This window comes from Homalodisca vitripennis, chromosome 2, assembly GCF_021130785.1.
Source record: "Homalodisca vitripennis isolate AUS2020 chromosome 2, UT_GWSS_2.1, whole genome shotgun sequence".
In the NCBI taxonomy this organism is placed as follows: domain Eukaryota; kingdom Metazoa; phylum Arthropoda; class Insecta; order Hemiptera; family Cicadellidae; genus Homalodisca; species Homalodisca vitripennis.
Genome location: NC_060208.1, coordinates 35,575,151 through 35,591,100, shown reverse-complemented (window position 1 = coordinate 35,591,100; position 15,950 = coordinate 35,575,151). Strand labels below are relative to the sequence as shown.

General features: G+C 34.4%; 1 protein-coding gene across 2 annotated transcripts in view; it reads left to right on the top strand.

The window, feature by feature from the left end:
* Positions 1–15,950, top strand: part of LOC124353797 (heparan sulfate 2-O-sulfotransferase pipe) — a 120,718-nt gene that overhangs the window by 40,390 nt on the left and 64,378 nt on the right. The gene's annotated exons all lie outside the window — the stretch shown is intronic.

Below are 15,950 nucleotides of genomic sequence, written 5' to 3'. Positions count from 1 at the left end.
CCTGTCGGATCCTTTATAAAGGCAGTTTTATGAGATACTGACACGTTGAAATCTATCAGTTTTGTGTCCTGCAGCTTTAATTCCTGTCAAAATAACACTTGTTCTCTGAATAGTGTTTGTCATTGCATTCAATTGATCTCTTACGAGCATACAATAAGATGCTATATCTATAGGTTCGACAATGATGTGACAATGAGATTAGCCATATTCACAAAATAAATATTCATTGAAATCTACTAAAATCTACTAAGATGTTAGAATTTTAAGTTTAAGTTGGTTCGAATGTACGCAAGGCTTGTTTTGAGTGAGTGATTTTAAGTCAAAATCCTTGGCAGAGAGTAATAGAGTAAGAGAAGAGATACCCTTAGTCTACTACTCTCGTTAATGCCTAGCTAACATCTTTATGGATGTCTGAAAGGAAAGGTCGACTTAAAAGGTAAGCCGTCAAACTAAACTTTGCAGTTCCGTGCTTTGTGCCGGCCTTCAACAAGATTTCTCCCTTACTAACGGCGAAGCTGTTTACGAATATATAGTCTGAATACTTATTATTATTTGGTAAGATTATGCCTTATCACAGTGTAAACTTCCGCACTAGTCCATGGCCATTAAAAAAACACAAACTGTGAATCTGTGAAGTTCAATTGTTGAGTAGTAAGAACAGTTTCATTAAAATATTAAAACTAACTGCAGGATATAACTTGTTACCATTTTAACTATAACTGAATACTACAGTTACCCGTTATCTATCTTTGGTCACTTCATTTAGTCACTCAAATGAACCAACTTAGTGCTTGTTATTGTTACATCCAATATTCAATAAAAGAATTGTAATTAAAGAGTGTGGTTACCTCTAATGGCGAACCGGTCATCTACTGTTATTGTATTTGTTATGGTTTACTGTACCGTAATGTTATTACAGTAATATATGTAGACTAAGAACAATAAAACTAGGTTTTGTGCAGTAAAACTGTTATTACCAGTAGGTTTTTGCCTTAATCCCGATAGGTTAACGAACTAACTTTATGATTTATGAATACAGCTCGTATTTGTTATAGGTTTTAGCTCCTGTGCACCAATCAGTCACTTCAGTTATTTCCATCTCATTATTTGCTCACGTGACCTTGACGAGCGGATGGATGTGCCGCTATTTCTGTTCGTTCGCTACGCTCGACTAGTCAACCTCAGATCACGTCTCGGTTTTTCCCGTCTTGTACTGTTACAGTTATTGTCATTAGTACCTCCAGTTCAGTTCCGGATGGTTTAACCGTCTTCTTATTGGCTTCATAGACAGTGATATCTCGAACAGACCTGCACTTTTGTTGGCACAAAAAAAGATTTTCTTGATAGCCTATCTTGAAAGTCCGTAAAAAGTTAACATTATAAAAGTTAAAGGATAAAATTTACTTATTACGAACTATAGCAGAGTTCTTAGTTGTCGCTTAGAACTAAACGATTTTCGAAAGTAGTCGTCATTTTTATTTTCGCACAAATTTCATTCAAATACTAAACTAGAGGTGACATTAAAGGAATTCCCAACACTATATTATACTACCAAACAAGAATTAAGCCTCACTGGCTTATAAATTTAATTAAAATAAAATAAAAAATCATTAGATAAAGCATATTATACAATTGTTCACCACCAATTAATACACCTCCCACCCATTCAGCAATAAGTTTAGAAATAAATAAACCGACAGACGGATTATTCGTGATTACGATAGTACACAACCTCAAAGTCATTAAAGCCCTTTCTTTGGTTTAGGTACCAAGTTACATGTTTATAGAACTTTTCTATCAAGAATTGTATGCACAAAAAACAGGCAGACGGATAGATAGACAACGGTACGATTTTAGAAAGGACTTGTCTAGTCCTTAACACCTAAATTAGCCCTTTCTTTGGTTTAGGTACCAAGTTACATGTTTATAGAACTTTTCTACCAAGAATTGTATGCACAAAGAAACAGGCAGACGGATAGATAGATAGACAACGGTACGATTTTAGAAAGGACTTGTCTAGTCCTTAACACCTAAATTAGCCCTTTCTTTGGTTTAGGTACCAAGTTACATGTTTATAGAACTTTTCTATCAAGAATTGTATGCACAAAAAAACAGGCAGACGGATAGATAGACAACGGTACGATTTTAGAAAGGACTTGTCTAGTCCTTAACACCTAAATTAGCCCTTTCTTTGGTTTAGGTACCAAGTTACATGTTTATAGAACTTTTCTATCAAGAATTGTATGCACAAACAAACAGGCAGACGGATAGATAGACAACGGTACGATTTTAGAAAGGACTTGTCTAGTCCTTAACACCTAAATTAGCCCTTTCTTTGGTTTAGGTACCAAGTTACATGTTTATAGAACTTTTCTACCAAGAATTGTATGCACAAAGAAACAGGCAGACGGATAGATAGACAACGGTACGATTTTAGAAAGGACTTGTCTAGTCCTTAACTCCTAAATTAGCCCTTTCTTTGGTTTAGGTACCAAGTTACATGTTTATAGAACTTTTCTACCAAGAATTGTATGCACAAAGAAACAGGCAGACGGATAGATAGACAACGGTACAATTTTAGAAAGGACTTGTCTAGTCCTTAACACCTAAATTAGCCCTTTCTTTGGTTTAGGTACCAAGTTACATGTTTATAGAACTTTTCTACCAAGAATTGTATGCACAAAGAAACAGGCAGATGGATAGATAGATAGACAACGGTACGATTTTAGAAAGGACTTGTCTAGTCCTTAACACCTAAATTAGCCCTTTCTTTGGTTTAGGTACCAAGTTACATGTTTATAGAACTTTTCTATCAAGAATTGTATGCACAAAGAAACAGGCAGACGGATAGATAGACAACGGTACGATTTTAGAAAGGACTTGTCTAGTCCTTAACACCTAAATTAGCCCTTTCTTTGGTTTAGGTACCAAGTTACATGTTTACAGAACTTTTCTATCAAGAATTGTATGCACAAAGAAACAGGCAGACGGATAGATAGACAACGGTACGATTTTAGAAAAGACTTGTCTAGTCCTTAACTCCTAAATTAGCCCTTTCTTTGGTTTAGGTACCAAGTTACATGTTTATAGAACTTTTCTATCAAGAATTGTATGCACAAAGAAACAGGCAGACGGATAGATAGACAACGGTACGATTTTAGAAAGGACTTGTCTAGTCCTTAACACCTAAATTAGCCCTTTCTTTGGTTTAGGTACCAAGTTACATGTTTATAGAACTTTTCTATCAAGAATTGTATGCACAAAGAAACAGGCAGACGGATAGATAGATAGACAACGGTACGATTTTAGAAAGGACTTGTCTAGTCCTCAACACCTAAATTAGCCCTTTCTTTGGTTTAGGTACCAAGTTACATGTTTATAGAACTTTTCTATCAAGAATTGTATGCACAAAGAAACAGGCAGACGGACAGATAGACAACTGTACGATTTTAGAAAGGACTTGTCTAGTCCTTAACACCTAAATTAGCCCTTTCTCTGCGCCGTTAGGGCGTCTGCCGGAGTCAAAATAAAGAGATTATAATAGTACATACGTACATACTATAAATATAAAAAGTTAAAAGTTAAAGTAAACATTTACGAGATTTTGATACTATTTCGATGGATGGGTTTCGTTTTATACAAAAAATGCGATGTGGCGGAAGGCATTGTGGCGGATCGGGACATTTCAAACCTCAGATCATGTGCCTGATGCCTCTGGCTATAGCGCACGCTTCGGTGGCGCCTATGGCGTCACCCCATACTTCTGGCGAAGACAGAAAAACATCCCTTCGAGATAGTACCCAAATTCAAGCTCAGATCACGTAAGCGCTCGTAAAGGTTGAAATTATCTTTGGTACTACTTGTAACATATTTTATGACAATCTAATCTAAACCTACTTAATCGCGTAGTAACCAGTAGTAGATAGGGACAGAGTGGCCTCTTAATTACATCAAAGTACCAAATTTTCTTTTGGCATTACTTGGCAAAATGGATATAGATACCGTACGCAATTTTCACCTTCGATGATTTTTGCGTGCTTTATGTACTTGGCCAAGACCAAGAAAAAGTAAAATATGAAAGCCTCATTGGAAGTTTCACAGCACGATTCAACGACATCTCACCCAGAAACTATCATGACGGTACACAGCACAACACTAGCGAATTCTGTTGATAATAGTGATATAGTGATAACTTTAGTGATATAAAGAAATGTGGATGATCTTGACCACGTTGGACGCCACGCGTAGAGTGCTCACAAAATAATGCAGATATTCAGCGTGCAGCTTCAGTTAATTTATCTTTTTCCTAGTTTTTACAGTGGTGTCGCAAAAGACTAATAATGTCTCCAATACATAAGAATCCTTTGTATATAACTTGACATTTTCACGAGAGCAAAGTAAATTCCATCCAACCGAGCACTGATGGGCGGAGCAGGAAAAGCAGTCACGGTCAGCCACTTGTGTGTCAGCTGACGTAACATGACAGAGGGAACTGCGGGCATCGGACTGACTGCGGAACCGAGGAGTGGACTGTCTGCTAGTGCTTCGAGCTTGTCAACTGTATTGCAATATTTCAGCGACTCACTCTGCGTGACCTGGCACAATAACATGTAATGTAACCAGAGCTGACCACAGGGGCGTAGATATGATATTCGATGGAAGGGGGGGGGGGGGTGTATGCAACAAAGTTTTGGAGGGGGAGAATGTCAATGACATGTAAGAAAACAAAATGAAGACTCGTAATAGATTTAAAGGTTAAACAAAATAGCGGTATTAAAATGTTTTGTTCAATTTAGTAAAATAGTATTACTGATATTTCTAACTGAATTGTTTCTGAATTAAATTAAATTTGAATTTAATTGTAAGGAGTTTAAATCCTGTCTAACTGTACAAAAACTGGTACATGGTGTAGAAACAGATCGTAGCCTAAGACAGCATTGAAATTAAACTAGCTGTTAACGTTTTGGCTTTCATAATAGTCGCTTGTGGAAGTTTCGCGATTTGAAAAAAGGAACATATTTATAAAACATGATTTAAATGCATCTCTAAAACGAGTATGGTTATGGGACATGTTTATTCCTGCAGGGTACTTCAAATTTGAAACTGTATTTGGGAATCATTCAGGGGCAGTGACATCACTTACATTTTGATTTTACAATTTGACTAGACCTCCCACTACGACCCAGCGTGAAAAGCATATAAATCGCCAGTCTAAGTCGAAAAATTTATTTTTTTTAGATCCTTTGTGAAATGAGGTCTTCAAATAATCTAAGTATATGAAACATAATGTCATGTCCTTCAGTTAGTTCTCTAAGCATTTTTATATCTATTTATGTGTTATTCTCGAATATCACATATGTATAATCAAGAGTATTGTGAATTATAGAAACGCCCTTAACTTAGACAGTTCTTTTACCAAATTACATTAAAAAATAATTGAAAATCTGTTACGTACCAAACTATAACCATATGAACTAAAAGTATACCTTCCGGGAGCTACACAATAAAAATGAAACCTATGGGTGAGAGCAATAGGTTAACCGTTCTTTCATTAATACACTCCTCAACAAAAGTATCGCTAAAGTCATGTTTTTCTTATCTCGATCAGTTAAAAAAGTACTCAAAGCCCTTTTTAATTTATTTAATTTTCATATCATACACTGGGAGACGATATAAATTTAATTATTTTTAGTAAGGAGTATATTTTATTGGAATGCAATGAAAAGTAAAAGTATCAAAGCGACCTTTTCATCTCAAACGGAACAAAGGTTAATTGCTAAATTTATTTCAAATAAGCACTTGGTACTATTTAAGTACTTCTTTGGATGCACTTCCTGGAGCATTGTCGTCATACCGCTTATTAAGAGTGACTTCTTCTTGAGGTTTAGTCTTCCATTTTATCACCAATAGGCTGGGGTTTCTGAGAGTTACAGGGATGTTTCTTAGTATGATACGTTTTTTAGTACAAGTTTTCTTAACAATTTAAATGAAATTAGTCGGATATATAAGTAGAATTTGCACCATATTCGTTGAGAGGTTTATCGTGTTTATCAAAATGCACTCGGGGTTTATTGGAAGCCTCAAATAACCCTAACTCAGTAAAATAAGGCAAAATAAGGATGCAACCTCGGAATGAAAGATAATAAGCTAAAAATATGCATACGTATTTATTTTGATGGTATAAAACTTACCTCAAAAGTCTCATATAAATCACGTGTACGCGTCTTTAGATATTTAAGGTCAAAGTTCACGAAAATCGGTTTTTTTCAAATATCTCGTTCCCCTTACGCTAAATGACTTTGAAGGTGGTTAGAGAAATTGTAGAACGGAAAAATTTTCTTCAACTTTTGTCCTGTAGTAATTTTATGTACGTTTAACCCTTTTTGAGATACAGCGCAAAGAGTAGGGGACCCGCTTACCAGTATATACTATAATGTGAGGTCAGCCAGTAGAATACAATAAATAAATGAGTTATATTGTTAATTACTCACTTACTATTATTATTATTACTTAATACTATTATTATTGTTATCATTATTATCATTATTATTAAATTTTTATTATTTAATATACATAGACGAAACCCACTACAACATATATCGTCGATGGTGGATTTCTCTTGCATCGCGTTGTATGGAAATTAAGATGATACTATCTCTGATATTTTGAATAAAATACTTCAAATATTTACAAACGAATTATGGGTCAAGTATCGTTGTTGTATTATTGATGGTTACTCAGACTACACTAAGGACATTAAAGCAATGGAACAATTAAAAAGAACTGCTGGTGTTTCAAAATCTTACGAACTCCGCTTTGATGAAACAATGGAGGTGCCCAATCAGCCAAGAAAAATTTTTATCGCATTCATCTAATAAAAAAATATTTATAGACATGCTTATCAACAAATTAAAAACTGTTAATATCACTACAAAACAAGCCAGAGATGAAGGAGTCTAAACTTAAAAAAAACTTTTTGTCATTGTAAGAGAAGATATTGATTTGCTAGTTATCTTGGTAGGACGTGCTCAATCACATCAACAATAAATCTTTTTCAAAAAAATGGGTAAGGGTTAAAGTGGAGACAAAACTGAATTCATCGAAAAGTTTCGATAAATACCCTCATTCTAAGAAACACATATTATTTTTTACACGCGTTTAGTGGATGTGATACGACTTCTGGGCTTTATAAAAAAGGTAAAATATCGTTTATTAAAATGTTTGAAAAAAAAATCACGATTTAAATCAATCAGCTCAATTATTTAAACAGAAAAAACTGCTCTGTACAAGAATTTATTTGAAAATGGAGTATGTATTTCCTTAGCAACGTATAATGCTCCGAAATCAGAAGTCTTTTTGATACACCCAGTTCATCAAATCAACAAGACTCAACAAACCAGTGCAGTTATCAAGTATTCCTCCTTCAAGTACAGCAGCTCGTCAAGCATATCCTTCGTGTCTTATTATCAGACTCAAATTTGGTTGTGAAGTGATTTAGAATCCCAGGAATTCGGCTGGGTAGGTGCAAAATGAACTCCTGGAACCAATAACATCATTTATTAACCACCAGCACCAGAAGAACTGCTGAATACAATATTTTGCAATTGCAAGAAAGGTTGTGGTTCTAATTGCGCACGCAGACAATCAGGATTGCGATGCACTTTAATTTGTGGGCAGTGTAATGGACAATCATGCCTCAACGCTTCATCAACTTCAGATGGTTTCAATGAAGAAAGTGAATATGCACCTGACATTCTTGAATCTTTCTATTCTGATACTTTAGTAAACGAGAATGATGATAATGAATCCGATATTGAACAGCCAGAGGAAGAAGAAAAAGAAGAAGAAGAACTAAGAAGAAGACGATAAACAAGAAGAAAATTAAAACAAAAAACATTAATCATTAATAATGAAAAGAAATATTTTATGTTTGTAATTTTATTAAATTGATTATTGGATCAATAAATAAATATATAATTAAATTTCATTTGAAATATTTCTTTTAATATTGTATGTTTGGTAAAAAAAAAAAATAAGTATTATTTAGAGAATATATCATTTATAATTAATATCTATAAATATGGTATATTAAATAATAAATAATAAAAATTTAATAATAATGATAATAATAAAATTTAATAATAATGATAATAATGCTAACAATAATAATAGTATTAATTAATAATAATAATAGTAAGTGAATAATTAACAATATAACTCATTTATTTATTGTATTCTACAGGCTGACATCGCATTATCGTATATACAGGTAAGCGGTCCCCTACTCTTTGCGCTGTATCTCAAAAAGGTTTGAACGTACATAAAATTACTTCAGACAAAAGTTGAAGAAAATTTTCCTTTCTTTCTACAATTTTCTCTAACTACCTTCAAAGTCATTTAGCGTAAGGGAAACGAGATATTTGCAAAAAACTGGATTTTCGTGAACTTTGACCTTAAATATCTAAAGACGCGTACACGTGATTATATGAGACTTTTTGAGGTAAGTTTTATACCACAAAAATAAAGACGTATGCAAATTTTTAGCTTATTAATCTTTCATTCCGAGGTTGCATCCTTATTTTACCGGACTACCCTGGATTTTTCAAAACTGAAACGCAAAATTAAACTATGTTCTACGTGTTGAAAACTGAAGGAATTCTTAGACGGAAAACGCCGCAGGCGAAGGGAGAAAGGAAGGTAATAATTATAACGACATTGTGCACAGGATAGAGTTGTAGATGAGGGAGATGGAGCAACGCCCGCGGTAACCGCTTATGGCTAATGACACATTAGCTGCGGCTGGAGGGGCTAATTGAGAGATGGGGGGGGGGGGTACCGCGAGCTAATTAATTGAGCGTGGCAAGTCATTAGGCGCAGAGGTGAGTTACTGGAGAAGATTCTGCGGGAATTTTAATACAAGTACGAGAAATACTCACACTTGAAGGAAACGTGAGAACCCCTTAACTTTTGGACTGATTCTCACTGTATTTAATTCTTTTTTGTTATCTCATTGATGTTGCTGCATCTGAAGATCTGATTCCAATTTGTTCCAATTGAGACAGTGAACTTTGATTACAATAGAACTTAAGTAATGGAAGTTACAACATAGACACTTTTCATTTCATTATTTCCAATGGATCAAAACCATTACAGTTCTTTATTTGAAGTTTATTTAGTAATTAATAACGCTATTTTGTAAGCCTTATTAAGTTTAACAGATATTTTCAAAATATTTAAATCAGTTCTTTATTTGAAGTTTATTTTTGACGATGGAAGGATTGGGAAGGAAACAGGATTTTCCGGACATTTGCCATTGTTCAGTGAAACAAAAAATCAGTAACACTACGTTTCAAGATCTGCAATGTAATCTCTTCTTCAGATAAATAACTAACCTAACGCATAATTACAAACTAGGTTAAAAATAATATAGTTTAATAACATCAACTTACTTAATAAATAAGATTTAAACATACGAAATTTTGTCCAAACACAAAACTTTCTTTTTTGAGCTGTACGTAGAAATACTTTCTTTTGTAAAATTATGCTCAATGTTCCCATTCTTCGTCTTCTAAGGTCACGGTATTTAGGTCCTTATTTTCTCTACTCCTGTCTTTTCTTTTTAGTGGTCAAGAAGTGATTAGGGCGTGCTTTCATATAATTACACCAAAGTGCAAAAACAGTAGCATTTCCGTCCTTACTTCTTGCAAAACCACATACTATCTTCTCTTACGACTGTGTAGAATTCTTGCCAACAAAGTTACCAAACCAGTTGTCTGTCACAGTTTGGAAAAGCCTCATCTTGTAACCTTCAAGTTACTGGCAGCTATTCTGGCACTTATTTAGCCTCTACATTTGTAATTCCGGGAACGGTGGAATTTTAACAATCATTTCTATAAAACTGCACGATAAAACTTTATCTCATCTGTGCAGTTTATTCAGTAGTTGATTTAGGATTCAAGAAAAGCATTTCATTAACAAGGCAAACTATCTACCTGAGAAGATGTTTAAATTTTTATTTTTAATATTACTTAAATGAGAAAGTTGTGTGCACATGAATTAAGAGTAAGTCAATAAAGACGTGATTGAATGACTTTGTTGGGTAAAAGTGTTACTAAGTTTCTATGGTAAGTATTCTTTTATTTTTAGAAGTTCAAACTTTACGTGTTGTATTTGGGTACAAAACCTTTTCAGAAAAGCAAATAGATACTATAGCATTCTTTGATCCTTGGAGGTGACACAATCGAGTTGTTGTATATCGCAATCATATACTATAACCAAACACAATAAGATGTTTGTTATATGTTATACCATTTATCAATGTTGTCTATTCGGCGGATTTTTTTATAAGATCGATAAACTATCCATTGTAGCTTTGGTGGGACGGAACATTTTCTATTAGAATTATGCTTCTGTATTCTTCTACAAGAGTATTGTTCTATCACATTACTCTAGACAGCTATATGTGACTAAATTATTTTTAGTTTACTTTAATGAATATTGGTTTTTTTAAATACTCTATGTACGCCACAATGATTATGCAAATTTATTTGTGGTAAAAAATTAAATTTTCCTAAAAAACGCATAACTTATTACAGCATTTCTAAAGAAACTCAAAAATCCACCACTTTGCAGTATGTTTTTAGTTATACGGTGTGCAAGGCCTAAGTTAATTGTTTTGTACTAAAATTGTAAAACCTTTTTCTCCAAACACACAGTGCGAAACTGAACCAAGTATTTAAATTTCAACAAATGTCAGGAATCTGCATCAGTCGATTTCATTGGCCTTTTAATGATAGAATATAAAATAAAATATAAGTTTTGTCAGACCTGCCGTACTATATTTAACACTTCACTCATGAGTTCTTGAACTATTTATTTCTTAATTAGGTATAACCTAACATTATCAGTTCTATTTGGTAGGCCGGTCAGTGCAGACCTATTGTGACGTGTATTCTGTAGTTTAGTTTTAATAATTATTGGTGTTTAGTTTTATTGAGTGCATGTTTTACAGTTAGTGTGCACGGAGTTCACAACACAACATGGCTGTCATGAGTTACGCGTGTCAAAACTTTCTGATATGATTTATTTATATTAACCAATATTGTAATTATGTGTTAGGTTAAGTATTCACCTGAGGAAGAGATCAGATTGCAGATCTCGAAACGTAGTGTTACTGATTGTTTTGTATCATTGAAAGATGGCAAATGTCTGGAAAAAATCTTGTTTCCTTCACAATTTTTTCCATTGTCAAAAACAAACTTCAAGCAAAGAACTGACTATATAAAATATTAAATAGCCTGAAATTATATGTCGAGTACACATTTTACAGAATAGCGTTATTAATTACTATACGAATTATGTAACACGAAAAACTATTTTTTAAATATAATTTTGACGTGCAACATTAATATTTAGTAATATACAATCTTCAAAGGAAGTATGTCTGTTTTCTAAATTTACAAAACAATATAACTCTAATTCCGTTAAATATTCTTTTGAATGGGTCTTCTATATGTGAATATCTTGTTTCTTTTGTTCCTTTCCTACCGTAAGCTACATCACTTATTACCAGAACATGATTTAATAAGGTTTTAAGTAATTAATGGTTATGAAAATATTTTATTGAATCTGGAACTTAAATCTAGAATCATTTAATATTTTATGGGTTACAATAAATAAATTCATTCATATAAAATACATAGTATAGTACCCCGATTATGACAAGCTTTTGTAAGATGAGATGATTTCATTGTAGACCGAAACTGAAAATAAATTTCTGTTTTGTTCACATTATTGTTAGGATGTTCAGATTCCTATTATGACCGTTTGCTCTTAAGATGGCTCCATATGATTGCGTTGCCGCGTGTAGCACTGTGTAGACAGTCATGAAGTATTATACAAGAATAGTCTAGATGGCAAATGTCATTACATGACGTCCTGCCCATGACCTCGCCCAGTATGTGTAACAACAGCGTACGTAGGCTGAGTGCGCGTCATCACGGAGTAGGATACCACCGCTGGCTGGGCCACGCCCGCGCCGCGCCGCGCCGGTTTCTCTGGAGCTGGTTTCTTGCTTTCTACAAATCTACGGTCGGTACAAGCCTATGATTGATACTCACTCTTGACCTTCGCGACCCGAGAAATCCGCGACGTCTGCGGTGAGGAGCTCAAACCTTTGTTTGGAGTGGATGTAATGTTTGGCCACTTTTAAGGCAAGGGGAAAGTGGGTGAAATGTATTGGCCGAGGTGGTGACGGTTTGGGGAGATTCGCCACCTCAATTAGCCCTCTTATATGTGTGGTTTGCATACAGTTTTGGTGAAAACAGCTGTTTCTGAATGTCTGTGCTTTCTAATAACTTATTTCAAACAATTATTATCGTATCTGCACCTTGAGTAACTATTGAATTATCTTATACTTGCACATTCCACTATTAAAATGACTATTACTTCTTTTCATACATGGTTTTTAACACGCTTTTATTATTTAATAGAACTAATAAAGATTTTCATTTTAAGTAAGTCACCCAGTTAATAAAATCTAAAAACAGTGTATAGGATGTAAATTGTCCATAGCTTTAGTCTAATTTGTTATATACGTATGAAGAGTGAAACTAAGAAATGGAAATATCAGATAAATCTAAAAATCTAATATGAACCATTTACAAAACAGCATTACAAAACTAAGTGGAAACATTTCTCATTAAGCTGTCACAAAATCGAGTTTTATTTGTTTAAAAAATATGCTTACTAATTTGGGTAACCCACCAAATATCCAACTTACTTTTGTTATTAAACTGCAAAAATGTTTTACAATATTTGTTAACAATAACCAGTTTGTATAAAAATCGAAATTAAAATTGCCATCCCAATAACATTGATTTTGTTTTGCTGTGTCTCTTATGGTCAAGTATGCCCTTTTTGAGATATTAAATGTTATTTTATTTATTTTTATGTTCATTTATTTAATGTTGTACCATTCAAGATTATCACAATTAGGCTACGCAAAATAAAGTTTTGCTGCAGACGGGCTATTTAAAGCCCTAAAAGCTATAAAATAATACCTCAAATGTTGACGCATGCAATGCAATTGTGAAATTGTTGATGCAATAAAGAATATTATTATTATAGCTTAGTTATTTTATTTATTTATTCCTTTAAGACTTCAGGCATAGCGTCATGGATTAATATTAGGTGAACGATTGATGATGTCCTTTGTAGTTCTTGTACTGCCTAAGGGCATGTTAGGTACGAGGCATTAATAGAATAATTAATAAAATAATAACAATTAATAAAATAGTAGTTCAATGACAAGGGAACTTAGGGACCTAAATACGGGTATTATTTTTGGTTTTGGTCTGTTTATGGTCAACATGTAACAGTCAAGACTTTTCTAATCGTGTCTAAGTTGGCAGGAAGAAATGCGCAGATGTAGACAACGAAATAATACGTCTTCATTGCCTAAAATGTCAAACAATCTAGCCTATAAGAGTGTGACAGCCCCCCCCATCACAACTAAAGCCGGCCTTGAACTGGAAATGCAGTATTACAAAGATTCAGCCACTCAAACTTCCAACAACAAGATACAAGAAGGACCGACAACAATAATTGTAAGGCTGCCTTGGGTTGGCAGGATGCTGTCTTATTTAATAGCGTATAATTGGGAATAATTGTGTCTCAGTAATTGGATCTCGGCTCGCTGCAGGAATTAATTTAATTAATTTTCCGGTGGATCGCTAAGACAGACAAGGCGGTGAACTTCTCGGCGAGACGGCGCGCTTTTTTTGTTTTTGTATTTTTTGTCATCGTTAACTTTGTTATTCGTGACGTTTGAATGGTGAGATAGTATCGAGGTGTTTCTGACGAGAAGGTGAATTGAATTAAATACTTGTTGTGTATAGGTTGCAAGTGCAAGCAGATATCGCAGTCATCATTTCGTCTATCCGTCATTACGAACAATGATGCGGTATTGTTGTTTTATAATTATAGCTTTCTTGTCTCTTTCGTTTATAAAACTTAAAAATAACAATTTTCTTCTATTGTGTAATTTTATACGTAACATGGAGAAACAATCGAGTCGGGGATAGCTCATAAAGCGAGCAGGGGTATCCACTAGTTAAAACAAATCTATTTAGGTAAGAATATTCAACACTGCCAATTAGGAATAACTCGGTTTATAATTAACTAAACCTTAAATAAAAAATATGCTTTTGTTTTAACGCCTTGTAAAATACAATGATTGATGATTTGTCAATTTTATCACAGTGATTTTATTTTTCAGCACGAACTGTAAGGCAGTTGTGTTTTTATACCCTCATATCGTGTGAAGCTGCCTGTCGTGATGAATACTATATGGTTGTATGTGCATCCAATCTAAGAAATATTTTACTACTGCAAACAGACTGTGGCTTGGTTTTCGTTTATTTTATTCCAAAGTAAATGTTAGATTACAAAAGCGTTTGATCTAAATGTTACACTATAGTTATGTTGAAACAATTTTTATTGTTATGATCTTGGGGCGTATGTAAAAATGGAATAGTGTAATGAAAATTATGGTTAAGTCGTCAAATACCCATTGGAATCCTGACCAACTTAATGGAGTAAAACAAAAAGGACAAAAACCTTATAAATTGCACTTAGTCCTGTAAGAACCTTAGCGCTGTTTCCGGAGTGACAGGATATTCAGGATTGGTAAGGTTAGGGGGTAGGGGCTGCCTCCTATCGAGATCCATGAGGAAGAAGGAAGAATTAAGGCACTAATTTTAAAGTCATGTCTCCCCGGAAGAAGGGGAGGCCAGGTCTGAACCAGCCCCTCCAGTCAAAGCAGGCAAGAACCTTTGATAGTTAGGGAACGAACCCAACCAAACTCCAACAGTCATATCCCGCAGTAGATTAGACCTATCGAACTGCACCCCAGAATCTCGATAGTTAGTGATGTGCCGCTCCTGGACATCCATATGGTTGCCTAGATTAAAGTGACACATTTTAATCTTAGTATTTTAGTATTTTGGTGTTTTCTGTGATTTAAGCAAAGCGTTTGATTCCGTTGATCATAATATTCTCCTTGGAAAACTAGAAAAATATGGAGTTAGAGGTCACTCTTTTCAATTCATGAAGTCGTATTTGTCTGATAGGAATCAAACCGTCCAAATCCATGATGGCCAAAATAAAGTTTTCTCATCATATAGAGCTGTTACTTGTGGTGTTCCTCAAGGCTCTATTCTTGGTCCTGTATTATTTCTCATTTATGTAAACGATCTTCCAAAAATTTCAACAGACCTCAAAGTTACGATGTTTGCTGATGATTGTTCTTTTCTTGTTTCCAATAAATCCCCACATTTGGCTATATCGAATTCAAACATCCAGTTGCAAAGTTTAAATCAGTGGTTCAATTTAAATAAACTTAAATTAAACATCAGAAAAACTAATATCATCCAGTTTCATCTAGGGAACACAAACCAGTTTAATATCCAGGGTCTTATCAAACTAGGAAGCGAGGAAGCCAAGCAAGAAATCTCAGTTAAATGTCTGGGTTTATATATCGATAATAGGCTCACATGGGGCGGCCACGTGGAGCATGTCTGCAAAAGGCTTCGAACCATGGGATTTGCTCTCAGCCGTCTCGCCAAGGTCTGTAGCCAAGAGGTTCTACGAACAGTATATTTTTCTCACGTTCAATCGATTTTGAGGTACGGGTTAATGTTCTGGGGTCCATCCAGTGTAGTAAATTTTAATAGAGTATTTGTCCTCCAGAAATGGTGTTTGCGAATCATCTCAGGACGTAGGAGATTCGAAACTTGTAAACCTCTTTTCGGTGAATTAAAAATACTTACTCTGGCGGGTCTGGTGGGGTACGAGCTATGCTCTTTTGTTAAGGGCAATCCAAAGCTTTTTGTAAGCAATGGACACTACCATCAGTATCCGACCAGATCAAGAGGGCTGATATCTGTGGC